Raw genomic sequence first — 26689 nt, forward strand, 5'->3', positions numbered from 1 at the left:
AACATCTGTATGCAGGCAGGAAAGGTTCGGTAGGCAGGAGGGATGAAATATTCATCGGTTGCTGTCTTTTGACAATGAAGCTACATGACAATGGTCTCACTTTCAAATGTCTGAGGTGCACAAATCCAAAAGGGAACTTACCTTACATAATTTCCGCTTGTTTCATTCAGCGCTCAAGTGCCAAAGCAAAGTAGACACTCAAAATTCAACAGCACAATTAAACGAGAGGTTAGTGCATGGGCGTGATAAAAACAGCGCCCTTGAAAAAGGCTCACCTACAGAGAAAAAACACATTGTATGTAAATACGGGGAAAGCAGCGCATGAATATTTAATTTTCTGCCAATGTAGCACAGAAGATAAAAATAATGCTTCCTTCAAGTGAGGACCTCTTCATGAAATCGGGGTAAAAGCTATTCTGTGTTATCAGATTTTCGATGAAGCCCTGCGTTTCGTTTGAATTGCATCATCTTTTATTGAAATGTCAGGATCTGGCTTTCTGCTGCTGGTGTGAGATGATGACTCCTGCTTTTCACAGCTTGCTGAGATCAGGCAGATGAGGCAGACCCGCGAATGAGACTTCACCGAACTGGCAACACAAAAGGTCATTGTAAAAAATGCAGATTCTACACATTTGTTATATTAAGGACTTTTCTCTCTCTTAGATTTACAATACAGGGGATTGTTTCATTCCAGCAATAAAATGACATCCTGTACTTAAATCCAAATATTCTACTGACCTTAAACCCATTTAATATCTGATGTCAACAAACAATGGGATGGCTCCCAGTCTTGATCTATGTTAATCTCTCCTCTAATATCAGCTTCTAAAAACACTGACAGTTCTGATAGAATGTCTGAAAGGATGTCTCAACGCCTGATGTCTTGCATATGAAATTTTTTAAAGGTCAATTTAATATAAATAGTTCACAGAAACTAATGGAAAAGAATGTGTGAGGTAAACTTGAATCTGTCTGCTGGCGATTATATTCTGACTCTAAAAACAACAACAAAGCAAACATGACATGATGGAATAATAATAATAAAAAAAACATCACAACTAAAGGTCCACTTACTAGTTCTTGTTTACATGGCTGTCATCAGTAGATGCAGTTTGTTGTGAGCTCAGTACCTGTTCAGAGTTCATTCAGAGCACCTTTAGGACTCCACGGCTTTGTGACAACAGATTCTTGTGATATAGCAAAAAGGCAAAAAAGAGACTTTTACCTGTCAGGTTTTCAAACCAGGAAGAGATTTAGAATGATCTGATGGTGGCCAGTGTTCTTAAAATGTCAAAATGAGGCAATAACTGTAGTTTATCTGAAAAAAGAGAGAAATCCACAGGGATTATTATAATATAGCATTTGTCTCGACTTCATTTCCTTGCCACATATGGGACGTTGTTATTAAAAATGACCTTTCTGACACCTACTATTGCTTTTAAATTGTGTTTTTCAAAAGTTCTGGGAGTAAACTAAAGCTCACTCCAATCTTTCTACTCTTTCTGAAAATGAAATTGTTATCTTTGTAAAGAAATGGGTCATTGCTGTGGAAAGATTGCATTGCATTTGAGACCCTTTGCGATAAATTTGACATCATCTATAGGCAATCTTCTATCCATGGCCTTGTTTCAGGAGCAAAGATGCTTAAATAAAAAAAAGGTCATGTGCTGCTGGCCGGAGATATCAGCGCTGATGCAAAACTTGCACGTTGTCTTGCAACTGCATTTCCCATGAGTCCAGGGCAAACAGTACAAGTGGTACTTGCTTGGTCAGTTCTACAAGAAAGTTCTTTCACTACAAATCAGAAATGTTGACAAGTGTATAACAATATGGCTGTGTTTAATAAGGTTGACTGTCGGGAACATATATTAAGTAGTTTATGGACTGCAAAAATAAAAGGTTCCACTATGCAGCATGCTGAAAGTGATGTGTTGTTCATTACAGGGGCCAGTAGATCATGAGATTCTTTTGTATGTGCTTATGATTATGTGACTTTAATGCATAGAAATTAACAACAATGAAGTCAGTATTTTATTTAAAGCTGCACCAGGTAAGATTTTATGTAAACATGCAATAACATGTTTAGATAACTGAACTAAACATACTTCAGATTAATATTCTTATTCTGGTCTAAAACCAGATTCTGATATATTCTCTGCATGAACATCAAAGTGTTAATGGTTAACAGTTAGGCAGCACTCTGCCCCCCTCTTGTGGCACTGACATCTCTTTTTTTGTGCTGTAATACACTCTCAGCTCAAACTTTTTTCTCCTCTGCCACAGATCTCATGACCGGTGACACCAGCATTTCTCATTTTTTCCATTGCTGGATCATCCACTTAGAAAATGACCAAATTTAGAGTTCTTGTTTGGCTGAATGTAATTTAGCAGTACTGCGATTGTGAACTTGGTGTTTATTTTCCTAAATATACAAGTAGTCAATTTTGGACTAACCTTTAAAAAGGGAAGTTGTTTACTGTAGATGGTGATTTGAGGGCTCTTTTGTCCTCAACCTGCAGCTATGGGGCGAGCTAAACACATTTAAAACAGCAGAAGTTTTTACTGAAAGCAACTGTGAAACTGTGAAAACAAAACTGAACAAGACATCCAATGATGTGATTACACACTGAGCAATCAATGACTCTGTTATTTCAGCTCCATTGCATCGTGTTTGTTGAAAGCAATGGAGGACCTAGAATCGAACCTTGGTGAACACCTGACTCATTATGGGGTTTGTATGACTCTTTCTGGTGTCAACTCATTTTTGTCAAGTAAAACAGAGTAATCATCTGTATCAAAGCCGCTGATAAGATCAAGAGCGATTAAAATAGAACAATCCTCAACATCAGCAGCCAGTAGAAGATCATTAGTGGGTGTACGAGTAGCTGTTTTGGAGCTGTGAAGGGCTTTAAAGTCAGATTGATTAAAAAAGAAGAAGAAGAAGAAGAAGAAGAAGAAGAAGCTGTTGTTATTCTTCAAAGCTGAGCTACTTTATCTAAATCCTGACATAAAAGAACTACGTCTAAGATTGTTGAGTTTAAGTGGACACAAAGTGGGCTTAAATGGTGCACAGGAGATCAAGAAAAAGAAAGGAAGCCTACTATGACGGTCGAAAAGGGAGAAGAGAGAAAAAGCATCACCTATCCCTCGATATGACACATGTTGTGTGTTATACAAGGTGTTTCAAGGCCAAATGCACAGCTTTCTGAAGAGACCTGTGCGACTGAGATACAGCACGATGCAGCCAACCACAGCTGCTTGGTCTCTGGTAAGTTTAGAAGACATGTTGCCAACAGAGAGAGATTGATGATAGCATCTGATGCAATTTAATCCATGTCCAGGGTTGCTGGTTCGCATTCTGCAGTTAATGGTGAAGGTACAGGTTGCAAAGAAAATCTCCTCTGAATCTGTCAGCAGGAATTGAACTCCAGGCTTAAACAGCAAAGCCTCTGGATTGGATTTCTTGTTTATCTGCAAATGCAGATGGGAGAATTCGTAGGATTTGTGTGGTGTGTAAATGACAACACCTGCACGGGGTTCAGGGTACTTCAAATAATCATTCTGGTTTGAAAACATTGAACAGACATACACGGTATTTGCAGGGGACAAAATGTGGAAATCATACATTTTGGAATTGGTATATACAAGCTGTTTTTCCAGACACAAATGCTCTAACAAGAACAACAAGAGGAACTATTCGTATTTCAATACAATCAATGTGGCTGGCTCTCCCATTTCGAAGAAGGAGTGTCCACAGACAGGACATTGTGGAGGAAATGAATCGTTAAAATCTGAAAAATTACCATGTTAACTAGATTAGGCAGGGCAACTTATCAAGTAATCTCTTGATAGGGCGTCTGAACAGTGTGATGGATTGTGTGCTGTCTTTTTTTCTCTGAAATGTATTCTTAATTGCTAGTTGCAATTACGTATGGTCACAGAAAAGGCACATTAGTTGGTGTTCTGTTTCCCCAAAGATATTCTTATTTGAATTTGTTTTAGGGTTCCCAGCAGTATCCGCCACTCTTTATGCATATCAGATGTGGTATATAGATGCATCTTTGCAGCTAATAAAAACCACATAGACCCTGAAAGTGTGTTTTCCTCTTAAACTGCCATGCTTAATGCTAAATGAGTTGTTATTTTGTAAACAGTCCATGCTTAATTTGCATCGTGTTTGCAGTAGAGCTACACTGGTAAATCAGACAATAAATCAGTACAGAAATGCAGAGAAATGCTGAATGTAGTTATGAAACAGAGTCTGTCCATCAGAGAGAAAAGATACGTTTATTTATTGAATGTAAAAAAGATCTTTCCCTTCTTTACACTTAATGCATCTGGGGCGGATTGGAAAGTTATTGAATATCATAATAGTTAAGTGTAAATTAATCCTAATTAAAATCTGACTGCTGTATCTAGCCTCTACAGGGTCTTTCTCCTGCGATAACAGCTGGACTCACACTGAAATTACCTGCCATTGTCTGTCTCATTGAAGTGACAGGAAAAAGCAGCAACACATCATTTAACTGAATTAATCTGATCCCCCCAGTTCAGAATAGCATTAATTCACCAGCTCTCACATTTGCTTTAATCACTAACATTACAGTATTTTACTGTTTCTTACATTATTTTTTCATTGTATTCATTTAGCTGATGCTTTTAGTACATTTAAAAGAGAAATCGTCCTGTGGCACCGAGCAAATATTACATAAAGCTTCCATACTTTATTCTTTAAGTCCTCAAAAAGAAGCACATTCAAAAATATTCATCAGACCGCTGGTTCAAACTAACATCCCGCTTCTCACTGGACAGATAGCCAATCATAATTTAGGATAATTTGGTAGCACCAATCATATTCCAGGTCCCCCTTCTGGACACGCCCCTGCCCTGACTAATCAGTGGGCTGAGGCGTGAATGAGAGCCTCTGAAGACAGTAATATTCTTGTCACACTCGTAGTTCAGAAATATGTTTCATCCATGTATTCGTGTTATCAGTGTTGTGATTAAACTGTTTAAGTGTGTAAGTTATTCTTCTGGCAGTGTTGGCTTTTCAGCTGCAGGTGTGTTGCCACCACACCACACTTTTAGTGCAGCCTGGGAAAACCAAGGTGGATTGCTGATTTCTGATCAGGCCAACTGAGATGCAAATACAGTATGTTGTGAAGTCTGGATTTTAACCACATGTGAGAAAACACTCAAAATGACAAGTTTAAATGCTGCCCGTTTAAAGAACAAATTGTGTTTTTGTACAAACAAAATAACTCTGTCTAAACATCGACATCTATGTTGACCTCAAACATCCAGTGTCAGTCCGGCTGTAGTTTGCATGACATTATCGGACTTTATCAGATAGCTCATAGTAAATCTGTCCTTTGCTGGAGACTGCATTTGATGTAAATGCCAAAGGTTGCGAGTGCGCCGCCAGGAGATGTTGTTGAGAAGAAACAAGTTGAAAATCAAGTGAGCTCTCCCACAAGGCATTTGTCCACGTGTTGACATGTGTGTCCGACAGAGATTGCATCTTTGCTCTGAGGAGAAATTAGATTTCAACGCGGGGAGAGCCTGAGAGAGCAAAAGATTCAGACAGAAAGAGTGTGTGTGTGCACAGAGATAACCATGAGTGCCTGTGGCTGCACTGCGAGTGTGAGACTCGGCTTCTTAAATGCCACTTATTTTAGGTGCATTAATTTAATGTCACTCCCAGTTTCTGAAAATGAGAATGAATTACGCTGACCTCCTCCTAAGTGAATTAACATGGCTGATTGTGGATGTAATTGCTAATTAGCATGACTCACTGATTCTACAGTCTCACAGGTGGACCATTTCCGCTCTCAGAGGAAAACTCATGAACAAAGCCATTAGATTAACACCAACTTTTCTTAAATGTGCGAGCCGACGTTCCCTTTTTGGGAGATCACTTGTTTTCAGTGAAATGAAAAATGACTCACGATGTCGCGCCGTGCACAGACGTGTTGTAAGTCTCCAACTGACGGAGCAAAAGATTCAACTCCTATAACAAAAGGTTAAGGGAATCATTTTTTCTTTTGACATTGTGGCTCGCAACCCTATTTTTCTTAATATTTGGCAGCACGCACCATCTCCCCGGACATTGAATACATCAGAGACTATATCATAATGGGAGACACAAACAATCCTCTTGCCCCTTGACCTGGTGATCTCATAAAAAAGCCAAAAGCTCAAAGCTCCGAGCTCCACTGCTCTTTTCCGTCACTCCTTCCGGAGTTTGAGGTAGGTGAGCACCTTTGTTTACTTAAATCAAAATCCAATACGCCGCCCTGCCACTTTCTGTGCCATTTTTTTGCTTCCCCGGCACTCAGCTGTGGCACGGCTCAAACAGATGCCCTTGACTTTTCATTACGTTATTAACCTTTCGGGAGGTTGAGCTATGATTCAGAGGTGGGAATGGAGTCCCTGGAGGCTGCGCTGCAACGCTACCAGATGACTCAGGCAAAAAGAACACAGGAGATGTAGCGACAGGGAGAGAAGGGTGGATGAGAGGAGAGCAGGTAGGGCAGGTGTTCCTGACAAATGGAAAACAACAGATGTTTAAAAAGTCTTGTTGTGTTGAGTCCCGGCATCGCTGCCTGAATGCATAAAGCCCGCAAATATTGCTCGCAGAGGAATGAAAAACAACAAATGTGCCATTTTGTCTGGGTAGATATTAGTATCGTATATCACTGGTGGGATATCAGTCTTGTACGGGAGCTGCAGCCTGGCTTTGAATGCAGCAAAGAGCTTGTACACTTTACAGGGAGGTTTAGCCGTGCTTCGTCAAGTCTGCATCCCAGGTTATATCTCTGTGGTAGACACAAAGACTCTCGTGAGGGCTGAACAACAACAGGTTGTCCTCTCAGAAGATGTTTTTTTATGACAAAGCTAAAGTGTATCATTAAAATCTACTGTAAATGCCTCATGTAAACAATAAGGTTCCATATTTAACTTATTGTCTGCAATGTATTGGTACGGGCCACACCCTAAACATAGAACATACAGAGTTTAGTCTCCAAAAAACAGCTGGGAGTAAATAAAATAAGAAAATCTGTTGGGGACTACTTTCACCTACAGACTAATACACATTTGATGCACTTTTTACTATTTAAGGCGACAGGACGTGTGTACGTGGGATTCAGTGTCAACGTTCATAGTAATGAAGGAACATGTCGCCTAAAAGTACAGCGTGGCTCACTGACATGTTTTTAACAGTTTGTGGACAACAGTGAAGGTCTATGGCACAGGGCAACAAGCCATATCAGGCTTTTGGTCTTTTCATGGGATTAAGAAAAATATCATTCACTATATCCTGTAAAATGTGACTATTATAGGATACTTAGAATTGTTTTTTTTTCCAAATGTTTATGTGAAGCAGTGTCAACTTTTGAAGCACTGTTTTAACCGAGACATCTATATCTCTTTATCTTGCTATGACCAAATCAATATGTACTAGTACATGTTCGCAAACTCTAAACTAAAATCTTTTTTCTTTTTTTTTTGTCTGTAACATCATTTATGTGTGGCAAAGCAGCCAAGGATGCAGCAGTTTAAAGTCTAGATGCAACACTCTTCCTTGAGCAGGTCAGATGACGGACTGTGGCAAATGCAGTAAATTCAGGTAAGTAACATCACGTCTATTAAATCCCTCGAGGCTGAACGGGCAGACCAGTTTTGAATGTGCACAAGGTGAACACACACATTTGTATGTGTGTGTTTAACAGTATGACTCAATTGTACCCCAAGGTATCCCAGAGAATTCAAAACGCAGCCCAAACTCATTACAGAAGCCTGCTTTACACAGTCACCACGTGATGACAAACAAGAGTGAAAGCCAGCAGTGATCCATAAATCCATAACAAAAGACTATTCATAATCATTTAACCTTCACGCCTAATTTCATGCATATATGAAATAAGAACTTGACTCTTTTCTTTTGACTCTACACCTGTATTACGTGCCCACCGGCTCCCGTGGAGCTTCAGGGAGCAACAAAGGAGAGTTCCACATTAAATAAAAAATGAGCAAAGCGAGGGAAGTTTCATTATTCATCTCACACTGGCGTGCCCAACTCCCCAGCTTCCCGAAGGGAACACTATGAAATTTCAATTGGCATCATTCTATGTGTTGAGTTTTAATGTCAATATCGTAGACAGTCTTCAACAGCCTCGCAGCCTCCCTTCTGACTCCAACAAGACACTTCAAAGGAGCACTTCTCTGAATCCCTCAGTCTTGCATCAAAAATGTTAACCTTGGAGACATGCTAACTACCCGGCCGTGTACGTTCCCGAATTCCAATGAAGATTCTGATCATTCAAGACAAGGAAGAAAAGAGGAGTCAACCATGCCCTCCGCCCGTCGATCTGTCCATCCGACCGACTCTCGGCTTCTCTCCTTGAATCTCTTGAAACTTACACGCCTTCGTGTTCACTTCATTCTTGGAAAAACTGCTGAATCAAGGGAATCTCTTAAAAATGAAAAGCTCAAATTGAAACAGCGCTGACATTTACTATCAGAAATCAGCAGAGACGTACACTGCAACACATGAGCAAATAGCAAGGCCTTAAATAAGAGAGAACCCCCTCATTCGATGTTGTCTGAAGGCAAGAAAAGCAACAACAACCTAGCAAGGCTGAGCTGGTTCTTTTGGGGCTTGTGTGACTGCTGCTCACTTAGCCTCAGGTGTGGAGCTCTAATGGTTGGCAGCAAGGACTACACCTGAGTGCCAATGTGCCCGTAACACTGCCAGAGCTTTGGAGCTACTATCAGAGGTACACTGGCAGGAATATTTGTGCAGGTGCTGTAGTTACACTTTGGTGTATTGCATAGTGACTGACATGCTATCCTCCAGCAACATCATGCGACAAGACATGAAATCCCACAAGACAGAAAGAAAACTTTTTAAAAATCCTGAAGCCTCAGCATTTGCAAGGATATTTTAACCCCCTCCCAATATGTAACATTAAATGCCCCACACACACTGTTGGTCAATCTTAACTTTAAAGCTGATCTGACGAGGGAGTAGTCATGTCCTACCGGTGATTAACAACTGCTTTGACACTATCTAAGTTGATCAGATGTACATATTGTAGCCAGCAGCACGCACAGCATGGTTAACAAACAAAAAGGCACAGAAATATTTGCAAACTCTGCACTATTTGATCCCAGTATGATCACTGTAAAGAAGGCTTTTCAGGATCTAATTATCAGTGTGATGCCCTTGGGGTTTTGAAACCCTTAATAGCCGTAGTAAGCTGTACAGTCATGAATTATTCATCACTAAAAAGTCAGTAATTTTTTTTTACTCAAGGAAATTGTGATGACTGAGAACACAATAGCTGAGGTTAAAAAAGCTGATATTGTGAAAAAGTTCAGTTTTGTTGAAATGGTACCACAGTATTAAAGATATTTGGAGAGTAAAATTATGCTACAAGCCAATCTTTTTTTTTCTAACTAGTTGCATCTACAGAGACTTACATGGAACTGACAGACATTGCCCCATCTGCTAGAGCTGATGAAGGGCCCAGTAATTGTAAATAAAAATGTCTCTGGACGTCAGTCGGCATTCATTTCATCTGAGCTAAAACGCTTGCAGAGAGTGAGAGAAAAACATCCTCGTCTCCTCACTTAATATATGGAGGGGTTCAAATAATCCTCCTAAAGTTCATCTCATGCAGCTGGGAATCTCAAGAAAAGCATTTCTACATAATGCGAGCTGTCCATCTGATAGACCTGTGAGGAATAGATAGTCATCATCATCCCCGCGCATTTGGAACACCCACGCACTCTCTCTATCGTCTCATTTAAGGAGGGCATGAATGGGAAGGAAAATGTCATTAGTGAGATAGGTAATCTGTTTCTGGAGAGGAATCAAAGATCATAATTGGATTTTCTTCAAGGCTGTTCAAAGACTTTCAGAGTCTCAGCCCACTATCATATTAATGATTGTAAGCCGACTGAGCTTGAGAGGGAGCTTGGTGAAAAATGGCCACCTCTACAGGTGCCCGCCTATAACTTAAGTCAGATTACAGCGACTGTGCTGTCATAGAAAACCCTCCACAGAGTTGTAACGAGGTAAATGGATTCAGTGTGTACATTGAGAATTATGTGAACGAAGGCAAATAAGAACGGAGGAGTAGGAGGAGAAAAATTATTGTACAGCAAAGAGACAAATCCATGTCAAAATGTACATTATTCTCAAACCCAGAGCAGTCATTCACTCAATTCACCGCTCTCTGAATCCCTCCCCTGAACAGCGATCGTCCAATCGTAGCGTAGCAAGTGTGCATGGGGAAGAGCAAAATTTAGCATTTGAAGAATTTGGAGGGTGATGTTGTGTTTGTGTTAGCCTTTCCAAAGCCAAAAGCAAGAGAAAAGTGTGAGGAAAGAGTGTGAGTGTCGGTGTCTGCTGTAATATAAGCTGCAATCATTAGCATGGCCAGCTAACTACCTCACTGCCTACAGCAGGAATCAGGTGTTACTCCAGAGGCCAAGGTGCACATCATTCATTAACTACTTTTTTCCAGATTTCCAGAGTATTGGAAACACTGATGTTTTTGCTAGATTGCAAGTTTATTTAAAGCAGCAGTCGAAGCTTCAAACAACAACAACAGCAGCCTCATGTGCACCCAACAGCTGAGCAGCTAACTTACTGACTGACATGTGATTGGTGACATAAAAAAGCTGTGTTTATCCGTCCGTCACCACCAAAATAAATTTGATTTGGCGTGAAAATGAATCTGGATGTACTTAAACTGATACCCTCAGACCACCCGACCAGATGCTCTCTGCACAGCTGCATTCTTAGTCATTCAACCTGTGTTTTTCATCGAAAGGACAATAAATTTATGGTTTGACTCGACAAGATTGATTGAAGTTCAATATGATCTGGAAAAACAGGATGAGGTTGACTAAACATGAGAAAAACAAACAAGGAGTAAGACAAAATAAATAGATAAAGTGCACATTTCAAGACCCCTTTTGCAAAATTCTCATCTGCAAACGAGTTGGCTGGAAACACTAAAACAGTCAGCAAGACAAAAGGGTTTCCAACCAACTCCGGCAGCTTAATTATCTCAGCCGTCAGTCTGAAAAAACTACAGTCGCCGATATAAGAAGCTTCCTTTTGTCTACTTACGTGTGAAATGAAGGGCATTTTATTAATAAAATGTCTAGGAATTTTGAGTGGTGAATCTGCCACCATCATCACTGAAACTGCATTATGTGTCACGCTGGGATGGAAAGCTTGACAGGTGTGGCAACGGTAACTAAGGGGGGGTGGGGCTTAGCGAACGGATAATTGCTACAGAAAACTTCTACACGGTGCCACAAAAAGAAAAACAAGAGCGCCGATAATCCAGTTTGACAGGACGTAGGAGCATCACAGGTCGTATGAAGATGTTAACACCTAGGAGCATAAAGGAAGTTGACACTTAAAATCCCTCTTCCTCAGAACACGTCCTGCTAATGAGCTCCACTTTACTTCTAACATACACTGAAGGTTCAGAGCTGGAGCGCTTCACAGAACGTTTTGTTTTAGTATAAAGAATAATTCAGTAATCTGGTTACACGCTGACACTGACAGCTGTTTTAACCAGGCTGCTGGTTGACGTGAAGACGTTTTAATCAGAGATGAAAGGTGTTCGGTTTTTGGATGACTTCCTGTATGATGTACACATTTTGTATATTGTGCCGTATTTATGTGAGAGATATTTTCCTGCTTGTTGTAATGCATTAATTAACTACAAACACAATTTGCCCAACACCTATGATTCATTGTGTATTACTGGAAAATATTGATTTCACTTTACGCTTGATGTTATGCTGATTTCAGCCTATTACACTTCTACAATGATCCATCATTTCCTAAAATCAAACTCAGCACATTTGATCTAAATTCGATTGCAAATGAAAACTAACCTAAAAAAAAAAAGGGTCTGATGCATGTTCATGTAACACGAGGGTGTGTGAAGCTGCATCATATCTTTAAAGTCTCCTGATGTCTAAGCAGATGGTGGCTCTGCAGTTATGGAAGAAGGTAGCTATAATCTGAAGTGCTACCAATCTGAAGCGCTTTGAAAATTGCTGTAATGGTGCAACACATGGAGCACTATTACCGCGATGTTATTTCTCACACAACTGTTGTCTCTCAAACTTTATTACGATTAAACGCTGGGCCTCTGAATCAAACTCAGAGACGGCAGCAGAGGAGTGGATTTTGAAGATAACGGGCCAAGGACATATCGAATGTACCTCTGCCATGGTTCCTCCTTCTGTTTCTGCTTCTGAATAAAACTGTAAAATCGAGAGTGGAGCAGTTGGACTTGGCCATCTCGGCTGATGTGAAATCTCTGAGTGGGAAGTTGTTAAAAATGACTTTTCTTCCAGTTCATCATCTTCCTCTCCAACTTTAGCTCAGCTCCCATTGGCTGTTGGCAGGGAGGCTCACAGATTCTACTCTTGCCAAATCTTGGATAGCTTCACCTAACGCATACCTGCTTTGCCAGACTGGACCTGACAAAATCAAACTCATTTGAAAAGCTGTTCTGCGGCTCGGAGCGTGAAGTGAAGGACAGAGTCACCTGAAAGTGAAGTTAAGAAGAGGATCCACGAGACGACGAAGAAAACCAGGGAGATTCAAGAAATGGACTGGCCCGAGGCTCCATACTGCAGCTGAGTTTTCTGAAGATACTCAAATCTTATTATAGCAAAGAGATGCAAAAACATGACAATTAACTGAGATCAACTATTTCTGTACTATTTAGACATCCTCTGTGACCATCCAACTGAAAGGAGATCCATGGTATTGAACACGACTCAGGCTGGTAACCAGAATGCCTCGTTACCAAATATTATGAGAAAAGAACGTTCAATAATTTAAAGAGGTTAAGCATGAAACAGCTAGCCTGGCTCTCTATAGTCAGAAAATATACCTTCCAACACCCCTAAACTCACTCACAGGCTGCATCTTGTTTGTTTAATCAACAATCAACACTTATTTATCTGCTACCCACTTCTGTGAAGCGTCTACGCTTGTTGCCAGGCAACCCCACCATTACGGCGAGACTCCAGGAAGTGACGGTGCTCGACTGTCGTTCACTAAGAAACAGTTCCAGCACTTAACTCTCTGTAAAACCACAAACTGGATGCAGCAATGCTAATTACTGAGCTTCAGAAGTGTTGGTAGGCGTATGATTGAACTTCGGACAGAGTCAGGCTCTGTAGGCCCCCCCCTCCAGCCTTACGCTTAGCTATGATAACCATCTATTGGCTCCTCGAACAAAGTGAGGCACATTAATAAAGGATTTGCAACAGAACCATGTCCATCGCAAAGCAGATAATAAGCTAAGCTAAAGCCTCATGGCTAACTTTTTTGGGAATCAGGGTGATAGTTTGCTAACCTGAAGTCAGGTCCTGCCTCTGTAGTGGAAAGCATGATCACATCATCCAGAAAATTCAATATTTTGGGAAATGACCTTCGTAATTTTCTTGCCGAGTTAGATGAGAAGATTTACACTCTCCTGTATGTAGGCCAAATATGAAGCTACAGTCAGCAGCCGGCTTACTTATCTTAGCATAAAGACAGGAAACGGGAATAAGCTAGCCTGGCTCTCCACAGGTAATAAAATCCACCTATCAGAGCATGTTATATTCAATTTGATGTAACATGTTGAGTTAATGTTTTTTTTTAAACCAAACCATCCTGAAGATTGTATAGATATGTCAACCAGTTAACTGTTATTAGTGTGGAAACAAAGCATCATGCCTGTTTGTGCACCTGCAGCCAGAGGGCCCATACAGCTGGTGTGAAATGACCACAGGAGGGACCAGGCAGGCTTTGATACCTCAGAGGGGTTTCTCTGTCAGGTTGCATTTTTGTTGCATCACGTCTCTCTTCCCTCTCTGATGGTTGCTCGTGCTGACCCATCCTCTCCACTGCATTACAAGTCAATGAAAAGAAGTCATTAACAATTTCAAAGCCAATGAAGGCTGAAGAGACATGAAAACCTCTGTTTTCTCAAAGGGAGGCTGCTTTAAATGTGAATGCGGAGGCGTTTGTAGTGATCACGAAGCTGAACGCGTTAGCCCTGCTGCATTTTAAGGAAGGCCATTTGGTCTAAAGGGAGGATGTAGCCAAGCACCCAAGGAATTACTTCCACATTGGACAACACTGCACTTAGAGCTGTTCCCCAGACTGTTTACTTATAGACTTCATCCTCTTTGTCACCTGTTGGTCATAAAGCCACCATGAGCTCCCTTTAACTTTCCCATGATGGCAACATGTTGAGCCTGAAATGAAACATATGCAAACTTCAATGAATATTTTGCAACATATTAAGCCATCAATCTATTTGTTGCAGCTTATCTGGGTCCAAGTCATGTTAATTACAATATTATTAGGAATCATTGGGAAGAACTGACAGAAATGAGATAGAAATGTCAATAAATTCACATATACAAAATAAATACTTGCAAATACTTGCAGGCTTTATGTTCCCTGCTGCTTTCCTGCCATTTTTTGACCACTATGGCAGTGTGAAAAGCATTAACTTGCATCGTGCGTGCTAATGAAAACTCATAAATTTAACTTTGCGAACCCTGCAGAAATTCTGAATGCAAAGAAGATGCCACCCACCCCTTTAGGAATCCATTATCACATGATTTGACTTGACTCGAGTCATGTGATGAGCTTCACCTGTCCCTCATTAGTCTTCCCTCTTGGGTAATTAGTCAGCGTGTTTTCCCTCTTTCAGTTGTCAGGTCATCTGCATTTGTTCCCTTGTCCTGCGTTTGTTTCCTGCCTGTGCCACACCGGTTTGCTATTAGTCTGGTAACTTGTATTTCTTTGTTGTTTTCTGGATTTCGCCCCTGCCTGCTTCTGCAGTTGCTGACAGCCTGTTTTTGTTTGTCTTTTTGGGTAACTAACTGACTGGTCAAACATTACCTGGAAGTTAACATCAAGCTTAAGCAATGCTAGACTTGGCTTTAAATTGATTATGCATGTCCGCATCGTTAATGTTAAAGTCAATCAGCACTGATTCGGGACCCCATAACCAGTTACGCTATGCGGGCACACTACTAGCTAACAAAGCTGTGTGCTCATTACAAAAAATGCTTACAGGTCCAACTAGTCTTCTCATTACCTCCCATTGCTCCTCTTTCTCTGCTGCTTTAGGCCCCTCTTTAACACACAATTAGTTTGAATTGTGTGTCCGCTCTGTTACAATCACTTTGCTGCCAGTGTTGTTACTCTGGCCACTGTATCTACACAAAGGGGCAAAAATTAGCATTTCTATAGCAAAATCTCAAACAGAGCAGTGTTGACGCGAGTCTTTAATCACATCCAGGTAGACAGAATCACCTGTAGTGGTTGATTTGCTGGGGCCATTTATATTCAAGGTTGATTACAAGTAGGGTGTCATTTGCATTATCAGAGACTCAGCACTAATGAGACTCCTGGTTTTAGGCCTTAATTGGATTGCTTCTCCACAATCCCTTATTGATATTTGCATGCCACAGTTCATCATGATAAGTAATGAGAAGATTATTCACTGGGGGTATCCAATTCGAACTCCATCTGTGAAGTAGAGGGGGCACTGTCCATCCCACGGCTCCCATGGGGGCTGAGAGGGCACAATGGCATGCGATGACAAACATACACAACCTCACATGCAGTACAGTACAGACACAGAAGTGTGTTTTCCAGTCAGTCTGACTACCGATCCACTTTCAGACCCGATATCAGCTCGTGTTTACCATTTCACTAAGAGGCAGTTGTTGTTTACCCACTCTGTGCTATTAAGGATTCTACAAGAAATAAATTACTACCGTGCGAGCCAAAATTAAGCAAACATCTGCCAGGGAGCAAGGTAAGGGGATTAAAAAGGATGCAGCTACCTCAGAGAAACATAATCCAAAGAGAAGCATTCGCAAAATAAAAAGACCTGGGATTGGAGAGGCTTGGGTTCCTATAAGGGTAATTTCTTTCGCTTTATGAGAAAAGGCTTCCACTCCATAACCAGACGATGTAAAACACTCACAAAGCCATCAATCATACTCTCAGAAGGCCTCACAGCATTATTATAATTCATATATTTCCTACTACAAAACAGAACCAACAGCCTGCTAGAAACATGCCAATAAAGCTGTGGGACAAAACCTTTGACTCATTAAGGCAGGTAATGAAACAAAACCTGCTCATCAAGAACGCATTTGTCTAAAAATGAAAATGGCAAAATGTTTATGGAATGCTGTGCAGATGGTGCTTTTCCTGTGGGCATCAGAGCGTGGAGGCACTTTGGCTGGAATTCAGAGAAATAACTTTCTACCATTATAACTTGTCAATTAGCTCAGTAATGGCTGTGCATCTGTGTAACAAATGTTGTCTTTCAAAATTATCATCATGTTGTGCCTTCACACGCTCCATGTTTCGTGTGTTCGCACCTTTTTCCAGAACAATTGTTCACTTTGTGATCCATTTTTTCCTTGTATTTTTCATTCTTACTTTTCCCATAAGCTTCTTCTTCTTCTCCAGGGAAAGTGATCATTTGTATGTATCTGCACATGAGATACAGGAATGTGCAAACACCTTGGCACCTTGACAGTGCACAGCGCTGTAACATTTTCTGTAGTCATATGTCTGTTTTCAAAGATCTGAACTGAAACCATCTGATAGGGAGGAGAGGGATCCTGTGAGTGCTGCCTCATCCCTGAGCTTTTACTGCGGACAACTCCGAGGTCCATGGCTGCTGGCGTGGTGCAGTGTGAATCGCATTAAAAACATTCGCTTCTGGTTGATAGTCAGCTCTCAGGAAAATGAAATGTGGCTCACGACAGAACCAGATACTGTTGTTGTTTCACTGAGTTTCACGCTTTCCCCCAAATGCATTTCAGCACCTGGGGCTTTGATTTAATGGATGGACGGATAACATGGTTGTAATGGATTCATGTGCACGTGGAAATATGTCTCATTTAAATCAGAGGCCATTTTCAGAATATGCTGCATTCAGGTTTTAAAGGATTTCCTGTGTGTAGGAAAAGGCCACGCTGTTTTGCTGCAGCATTTTCAACCCTCTCTGTCATGTCAGACATGATACGGCTACATCTGCTACTGTCGAAGCATTGGTCTCTTCTGACCTGAACTGGAAGATGGGAATAAGCCCAGAGCAGCATTTGATACCTCAGTGAATCTCATTTCCATAAAGCAAAAAGCCGCACTTACGCAGCATGAAATATATAAGAGTGTCCTCCAGCCAGCTGTGCTGTCATAGCTCACGGTTGAGGCATGACAAGCGCCACAAATGAGCAAAAATGTTTTGTTTTGGAGAATTAAAACTGAAAATGTTCACACAAATCCGCGCGGCCGCTTGCTGTGTTTATTTTCTTTAGAGGCGTTTTGAATGAATAAAAGCAGTGACAGCCTCCTGCCGGTCTCAGAGTGGTCAGTGCAGCATAAACTTGGCTATAGCTCCCACCGCTTGGCCTCTCCTGCTTTATCTAATCACTCAGACATGGCCGGGCCGCAGGCAAGCTGCCTTAACTCCACACTAGCTCCGGGCAAGGTTGAGGCAGAGGGTACACATTGGCTTAAAGCACATCCACAATCATATCCCCAAGATTATCTACAGTAACACCCAGACATCCGCACCTCTCATCTCTTCTTCCTCTCATTTTATCACACTCAGGTTAGTTGTAAAATACATACATAAAGTATGTAGGAATTAATCTTGAATTTAAGATTAATATTATCAACAGAGTATAAGGAAATAACAGTTTTGACGTTATGTTGAAGATGTCTATATATTGTGCTACAGAGACCTCCACTGAAGTTAGCATGCTAACCAGCTAGCCTCAGCCCATCCTGTCTCAAAATACCACTATTTATCTCTAGAGGTGACACTGAGTCCAGTCCGCCCTCAGTATCACATGACAGGATGAAGATGTAGCCCTGCCCTGAGGGCTCCAACAGCATCTCCAACCAGGACTCCATGGACAATGGCGACACAGCAGGTCCAGGCGGGGACAAGCAAGCCGCAAAGCAGGAGAGGAGCGAGCAGGATGCCCAGGGAGCGCACACCTCGGCCGGCCCGTGCAGGGGTTTGGTGAGGTCACCGCAAGAAAACCACCTCTGTGCTGTATTTCCTGTCATCAAACTGGCACCAGTCCCCATCAGCATTTCCTGCTGGGTCTCCACTGCAGCAGGCCTGAAAACTTCCTCCTCCAGGCAGTCCAAAGCTCCTGCGATGGCACCAAGACTCCCGTACTGAGCCACTAAGCTATCTGTCCATCAGCAAACTCTGTAAATCACTGAGAGTTGAGGCAGAGAAAATGTTTTCTCCACAAAGTATAATCCAGTTTCACCAAAATCAGTGAATAAAGTTATACAGTTGTGTTTTTGAACAGTAATCAGTGAGGCCCAGCCTGCAGAAACACACTCTCAGTGTTGAGGGATGATGTGTTAGGTTGCAGGTGTTCCTGGAACTAAGGTAAGCTAAATATTAAATTCATCAAATTCAGTGCCCCGTATTGCTACTTTCCGAGCTACTGTGGATGTCATAATTCGCAGGGACTGTGTGATGGGAATGCATCCATGATGGCTTTTATTATACAGAAGTGGGCATGACTTCATCTAAAGTCAGCTGGGGAAAAAAGACATATGCTGCCCCCTATTTGATAGGAGTAGGAATTTAACAGGTGGCCAATTCTTACATATAGGTCTATGGGCACATAATGAATGTGTAATGAGAAACTGTTAATTCTGCTGATTCTAAATAATTCTGCTCATAACCTTGTTCAAACAAGACAAATAAAAACACAAATTAGCCTTAACAAAATCTTAAAGACTGCATGCACATGCAAATTAGATACTTTGAGGAAGCTCTTACTTAGTAGTTTGAATATATTTCAGCCGATGAAATATTTTACCCTTGTAAACATTCATTCCCTTTGGATTGGCCAAGACTGTTGTAATATGTTTATAAAAGCAACCTGAAAGACCACAATAAACATCTCACCACCACCACAGATCGAGTGATTGTTATACGCCTACGAACTTGTGGTTGTGGGTGAAAGTTCTTCTCCAGACTGAGCGTCTGACTTTTCTTCTGTGCCCTGAAGTGCCTCATCCAGCTATAAACTCAGATATGTTGCATCAGTAATCTCTCCACCTCTCTTTGTATCTTATTGGCCGCAGGTTTAATGAGGCATCAAAGCGGCGAGGGATCTCAGAGAAGAGAGGCCTCCTCGCCACGCTTCCTCTGACGGTCTGGCAGATGCAGCACTTTCAAAACATAAAGAAGTGGGCCTTGTTGAACTGTAGTTGAAGGCTGCCAAAGGAGAGCTGGTTGCCAACATCACAGGAAATATTTTAGAAATACATTTGGTTGTATTTTGTGAGCCGTTAGATGTACAATAGAAAAACACTAGTGAATTTCCTTCTCTAGGTTTGCCTGACAGGGAAGGACATTACTACAAACATGCTAGTGTTGGTGTCTATACTCAGATACCATACATGAAACAAACATTAAAGTCAGGGCCAAATGACAGCAGGTTCACAGATACACACAAGGACTTTTAGCAGAGTAGTAAATATCTGAATAAGACTCAAAGAGTACAGTCGTTCATTTCTTCCCACCCTTCTGGCTGTTTGTCTAAAGCAACTTAAAACGCAGAAATCTTGTTTTTGCTGACCTCCAGTAGTTTAAAGGAATAGTTTGAGGAACACATATTCACTTTTTATGCCAAGAGTCAGATGTGAAGATGTAAAGTTTGATGTGAACACTGTCGACAAGCTTATGACACCATAGACTCCACCGCACTTCTAGTTGCCGTATCTCACTCCGTCGCTGTGGTTGCTCCCCCCCTTCAGCTCTGACAAACCAAGCATTGCTGGTTGACGTAAAACGCATCACTACAGGTGTGCCAGCGAGGGAATGTTGCCACGGATACCAGATTTAAAAACAGTGGTATGTTGCTAAGTACAGAGAGACTCAGGTGGCAGTGATAGGCTTTGTGTGACCCTTTGACGAGGGCTTGAATCTAACGGACCATCATTCATGCATATGCATATAAGAAGGAAGTTAGCTTAGCTTAGCATAAAGACTGGGAGTAGGGGGACACAGCTTGCCTGCGTCTATCTACAAGTAAAAGAAAACCTGACAATCAGTACCTCAAACGAAATGTAACTAATTAACGCGTTACATCTGTTTTTTTTTAATTTGTACACAAAAAGAAAATGCGTTTGGAGTCCCCTTTGGTTGCCTGGAAACCTCATTGTGATGACAACTTGTTGTTTTTAATGCTTGAAAGTGCAGCTGCGATATAACCCACGTTTCAAGTCCGTGCAAGGTTAAGCTATCTTATTTACAGTACAGACACGATACGAGTGTTTTCAATCTCCTCACCTGACTCTGTGCAAGAAAGCAAATAAGCATGTTTCCAAAAATGTTGCACTATATTCCTCTTAATTTCAACAAAAACGATTGTATTAATCATATACCAGTGATACAGTATGGTATTGGTAGGACAAAGACATCAGTTTTGAGATCAATTAGCTGTTCTGATCTGCATCAAGAGGTTTTGCACAAAAGCATTCAGCTGCAAGCGGCAATATTATTTCAGCGCCCAAAGCAGAAGCTGTAATTAAACCCATAATGAAATATTTCTATCATTTCTGCTCTGGACAGCACAGAATCCTGTGGCAAATTGTGTGCTGCCAAGTACAGTATGTGAGGTCAGTCTCTCAGGCGTGTTTAGCTGGGCTGCCTTATCCCCTGTTCAATCTTGCCTTTTGTTTTCCTTCATGAAAATAAATGAAACAGTGCAGTCATCTGCAGAGGCGAGCAGAGCCCTCTTGACTGAGGAGGCCTTCGGGCTTCGTCAGGCTTTTCTAGCACGTTGTCATGGCAGTTCAGAGAGAGTGAGGGAGAACACTGCAGCCCAGTGCTGCTGTGGAATGACAATAGGAAAAAGGGCCAGGGAGGGGATTGCTAATGCAGAATGCCAATCATAGCAATGTTGTTCTAATGTGCTGCATGAGAGACAGGTAGCGGAAGCCTGAGACCACAATGAAGGACAAACACGTTATTAGGAACAAAAGGCTGACAGGGGGGGATTGTGGCACTAAAAATATGCAGAAATAAATTAATAAAAAACGAGAACCAATCAAACTTCTCAAACAAAACTTGTCCAACTCGCTGTCTCACAGTTCTCAAGTGTACTTGTAGAATTATATTTCACTTGTTCAAGACCTGAGCTCACAATTCAGGGCTTGTAACTAAAAACATTACAAACCACATGCTATTATTTCCTGTATGACTGTTAATCTGCTGTGCAAGATGGGAGTAACACTGCCGATTAGAAAGCAGAACAATGGGTGTAATGATGCTTAATGACGCAGTTCAAATGGGTTGCCCTCAAGTTGAATTGAAGCTGTTAGATCAGAAAGTTTTACAGAGTTTGCCGGTGTCTTATATTTCAACCCTCTTATATGGCTTTATTTGCTCAAAGGCTGCAAGTTCAGAGGGAAGAGGAACCAACCCAGGAGAGAGCAGTGAGGACTTAATGAGTTACGTAACTTCCCCGGCACCGCACATCCTCTGATGTACGAGCCCAAGATTTTGGAGGACTTAAATCTAATCCACAGATGGAGGGAGATTTGCAGGTAGACAGGCTGGAATTCTTATTTGATGGCTTTCTTTTTCCAGGCAGAGAGAGATATCAGCATCTCCTTTTGCACAGTGACAGACTGCATTTTCTTAAATGTGTGTGCATGTAGGGGCTGCAACTAAGATTGTTTTCACTTTTAATCTGGCAATTCTTTTCTCACTTATTTGAACATAAATAAAACATCAGAAAATAGTGAAAAATGTCTCATAATTTCCTAGAGCTCAAAGACACATTGACTCAAATGTCTTGTTTTGCCTGAAAATCCAAACCCGGACACGATTACTTTAACCACAAAGTTAAAAGAAATTTAAAAATTCTTAGATTTAAGAAGCTGCAATCATCAAATTTCCTGAAAAGGGGATTTAAAGGGAAATTTTACCATGTTTTATGTGGATCCCCAATTAGTGTTGATGGGAAATGTCAATTGAAGTAATAAATTCCTCAGTGGGTGCTATGTTTGACTGAGAGAGCTGAGTTCTGCTCGCGGAGCCATGGTGCTAACAGTGCCTACATGTACCAGAATGCATCGTGGGCTGCCCCCTCCCTGACCTAGACTCTATATATGAAGGTCGGGTCAGAAAGAGGGTGAGATCCATCGCCACGGACCCCAGCCACCCGGGCCACAGACTGTTTGTACCGCTTCCATCAGGAAAGCGGTACAGGAACATCCGCACCACCACTAACAGACTGAGGGACAGCTTCTTCCCCAGAGCTGTTAGAGCTATCACCCCCAGCAGCCCCTCACTGCAGTGAGAGACTGTGTGAACTGTGAACACTGCACACCACACTTTACACCTACACCTACACCTCTACCTCCACCTGCACCTTCTGTGTACTTGTCTTTTATGTACACACATATACTATAATTATATACATTTTAGTATATCAGCACATTTCAGTTTCATTGGCATATTTTATTCTGTCGGTACATTTCACTGTGTATATTTTATATTTTATTCTGCTTGTATATTTTATTCTGTTTGCACATTTCACTTCCATATTTTATTGTTTATTGTTTAGTATATTTTATTGCCTAAGTATATTTTCATTCTGTTATATTTTTAATTGCTTCACGAATATTTTTTTTTATTGCATGTTGGTTTATTTTATTTTATTGTAGTTATCTTAATTTTATTCACTCTTTCTAGTCTTATCTTTCTTACCATCTAACATGGGGGTTGCAATGAAAATTTCATTGACATGTGCAATGACAATAAAGACTCTTGAATCTTGAATCTTAAGTGCAAGCTTCTGACACCCACAATGCAGATTTCTGCCCTGAGCAAGCTAGCTGCTGGGTGCTACTCAAAGTTACACAACGGGCCCCATGCTAGCCTACAGCTATTAGTTTGTTGGCCAAAACGTAGCACTTGGGTCACAAAAAAGCTCATTCAATGGCCATCTGCCCTCTCGGCCCTGCTGGTCTTGGCTGTATTTAACAGTTTATCTTTGGGATCCTGAAGGTCTCTACCACTAGTGTTTTTGTGCAGAGTAAAACTTTCCCACAGAGTAAAGCACACACGGGATCTCTCAGGAATGGCGTCAGTGACAGCATCCAACAAAGAGTGCCCACGCTGAAATTCATAGCGGCAGAATGACTCAGTTTCTTGGCATCGGAGGAAAATTTGAGCAAAGGCAGCACCAGTGGCTGTTCGCTCTCGGCAGCTCAGCTCTGGTCCACGCCAGCCGTACCCACTTGCACGGCTAACGTAGCATCAGCCTCTCTCTGCTGCTTTTCCTCGGCTGCATACTCCAGCTCAAATAAATACAAAGGATGCACGTGTCAGCCAATACACTGTAAAACGTATCCTCGTCCATAACAGCCTCTGCACTACTATTTTGAGATGCCATTTAACAAGATTACGCAGCAGGATAAATCAGCTTTCTCTGTCAGTGTAGCACACACTGAGGAATTAATTGCTTCAACTGACTACATTCGACACTCATTTGACATCCACATAAAACATGGTGAAATTTCCCTTTGCGCAGTGAATCATTGATCAAAACAGTTGCAGAATGATTTTCTGTGTTTCGACAAATCTGTTTATCTAGTAATTGTTCCAGATTGAGTGCTTATGTCGGGTCTGACAACCACATACCTCAATGCCATTCAGAGACTGTGGACCATATTATTCCCAATCTAATACATTAGTTTTATTCAATTAACCATTCATGTCCCAAATATTCCTCAAATAATCCTGTGTTTGAAATTTTCGTTGTGTCGAAAAAGAATCAACATTGATGAAAATCACTGCATTTCTGTTTTTCTTCAAAAAGATTAAAGGGGCTTTAGCAAACCTGAGGTATGTAAGAGTGTTGTTTTTCATACATGATATGTGGGGAGTTGCGTTAATTATGTGAACAAAAACTATGACAAAATATGGTTGTCAGCAACCTTTTTTTCATGACTAAGACAATATGAGGACAAGCTGAAGACGTGAAAGCACCGACGTCAATAAACGCTAACTTTGACAATATCAACATGTGGTGTTGTTGATGGAAAAAGAATAAATTGACAAAGTTGACAAAAAAGAGAAGACAACATATTAAAGATGGACAGCACAGTCTGGACACGCGAGTGTGAGTGTGAGTGTGTGTGTGTGTGTGTGTGTGTGTGTGTGTGTGTGTGTGTGTGTGTGTGAATGAGAGTGTGCGTGTCAGAGGTGCCAGTTATGTGCGCAAACTGAATGTGCTGTATGGAAAAGCTGATGTTTCAGGTAGACTGTAAGTCAATTTAAAGCAGCAGTAGGAGCTTCACTCCAGAACTAGCGAACTAATGAGCTAAAGCCATAAGCTTTACAGACATTAACAACAATATGCACCAAACAGCTGAGCAGCTAACTCACTGATGATTTTTGGCACATTTGTTGTGACATAAAAGTGCTGTGTTTATTTGGCTTTCACGTTACCATCAAAATGAATTTTAATTGATAATTAATTACTTACTCCTTAGTAGGGTTGGCTCGTATGATGATATGTAAAGAAATATGTCGACTAGTAGAGATTTGGCAATAGTGTTTCCACCACAGGAGCCATCCCTTACGCCAGGGGTGGGGAACCACCGGCCTCCGCACCGAATACTGGCGGTGAGGCCGTTTGATCCGGTGCGAGGAAATTCATAAATACAAAAGAGCAATAACTTTTTTTTGACTATCACGTTCTTCCGAGTGGTCCATGAATGCAACACACAGAGCACTGATATCATGTCAATGCATGTCACAGATACTCTGAATGAATGCAGAGAAAATGATGAAAGGGTTTGTTCATGAGATCTTACTGTCACAGTAACATGATGCCACAGCACTGTGTCAGACATTGGAGGGCTTTGATGAAAGCGACTCTGGAAATGAAGATGTTGTCAGAAGCAACTGATTATTGGAATAATTATTTTGTGCCAAGCGATAAAACCGATAATTCAGATGCAGGATCTGAATATGAAAAAAAGACATGATCTTAAAGGCCCTGAAACCATATTTCTCTTACTTGTGTGAACAGCGTGGTTCCACATGAACACGACATCTTGAAACAGTATTGGCTGTTTGGCTGCATATACAGTTGTTTTCTTATGTTGCCAGGCTGCTTTTAGTCCTGATAAAAGTATATTAGCTGAGTTTTGGAGTGTTTGTAATTCCTAAGGATTTTTTTTCCTAATATATATTTAAGTTTGAATATTTAAGTTTATACATACATATTTAAAACCTTGAAATTTTCAGGGGCTTTAACCACAACAACAATGACCACAAGACATGACTAACTTTTGTGCTGGTGACTGAGCAGTTATAGAAGTCTATGTTCAACAGAGTTCAGTATGTAAAATAAAATACCATAGGCTGTCTTGAAGACATCACATTTTGACCTCTATAAGTCACTAAAAAAAAACAACTAACACACTGAAAAAGTATGTTTTGGGGGAGTTTATTATTGTTAAAACTATGTTCTGAAAAGTTTACAAGCAAGATATTTTAATTCAATTCATGATATGTGTTATATAAGCAAAATGTCTCCTGTGACAGGCGTATATAGAAAGGTTTGGCAAAGCACACTTGCAAGTTTAAAACAACTGTCAAGATCAAGTCCCAAACCTATAGCATGTAAAACCAGTTATAAGCACATAAAAAAGCATTCCTGTAATTATTCCTCAAATTTCCATCCAGTGTTTTTTACGTAAGACTCCGATGGGTGCCTCTTTGAAACCATTTTAGAGAACCCAAGAATGTGTGCCCACTTGGGAAATGCGCATGTTTGATGTAATTACTGATTAATCTTGAAATTAGTTGAGATTATTGCATCCCCAGGGGATGCAGAAAATGCCTGGGTATCCTTAAAATAGCCCTTTTGCAGCCTCACTCACACAGTCCACAGCACCGCAGCAGGTAAAAGGACCGGCACAGTTCTTTCAACACATGATTTCTGTGAAATCTGAATCCTGTTCAATACTATCATAGAATACAACATGTAGACTTTAGGATAAGTGGGGTGTTATATTCATATTCTTCGCAGAAATCTTATATCAATGACACCTGTATACTGTAGCTCAGTAGCAGTGGTGGGAAAAAACTATATATATGTACTCAAATACTGTACTTTAGCTGCTGCAGCATTAAAGTGACATGAGCCATTCTGCATTGTACATTTGGTGTATTTTTATTGTAATGCTTTTTACTTTTTAGCATTTCTTCACTGTGGTATTGCTACTTTTAAGATCTGAGTACTTCTGCCACCATTGCTCAGGACCCTGGAGAAGAACATGCTTCTAACTCGGTTGGCACTAAAACAGTCCAAAAGTGTTTATTTTTTCACTTTCATTTTCAAAGGTGTTACAGGATCTCCATCATCAGATTGAATAAATCATACCGTCTCAGGGATTATTCATGCAGGTATGTGGTGTTAATGGAGGATATGGATAGAGTGTCTGAGGCGGAGCGGGCCTGTGAATGGCCACCGAGCTGAGGCATGCACCGCACGTTGGGCCTGCCAGGGAAAATAAAGTTCACCAGATCACAGTTCACTCCGG

This window comes from Chelmon rostratus, chromosome 2, assembly GCF_017976325.1.
Source record: "Chelmon rostratus isolate fCheRos1 chromosome 2, fCheRos1.pri, whole genome shotgun sequence".
Lineage (NCBI taxonomy): Eukaryota > Metazoa > Chordata > Actinopteri > Chaetodontiformes > Chaetodontidae > Chelmon > Chelmon rostratus.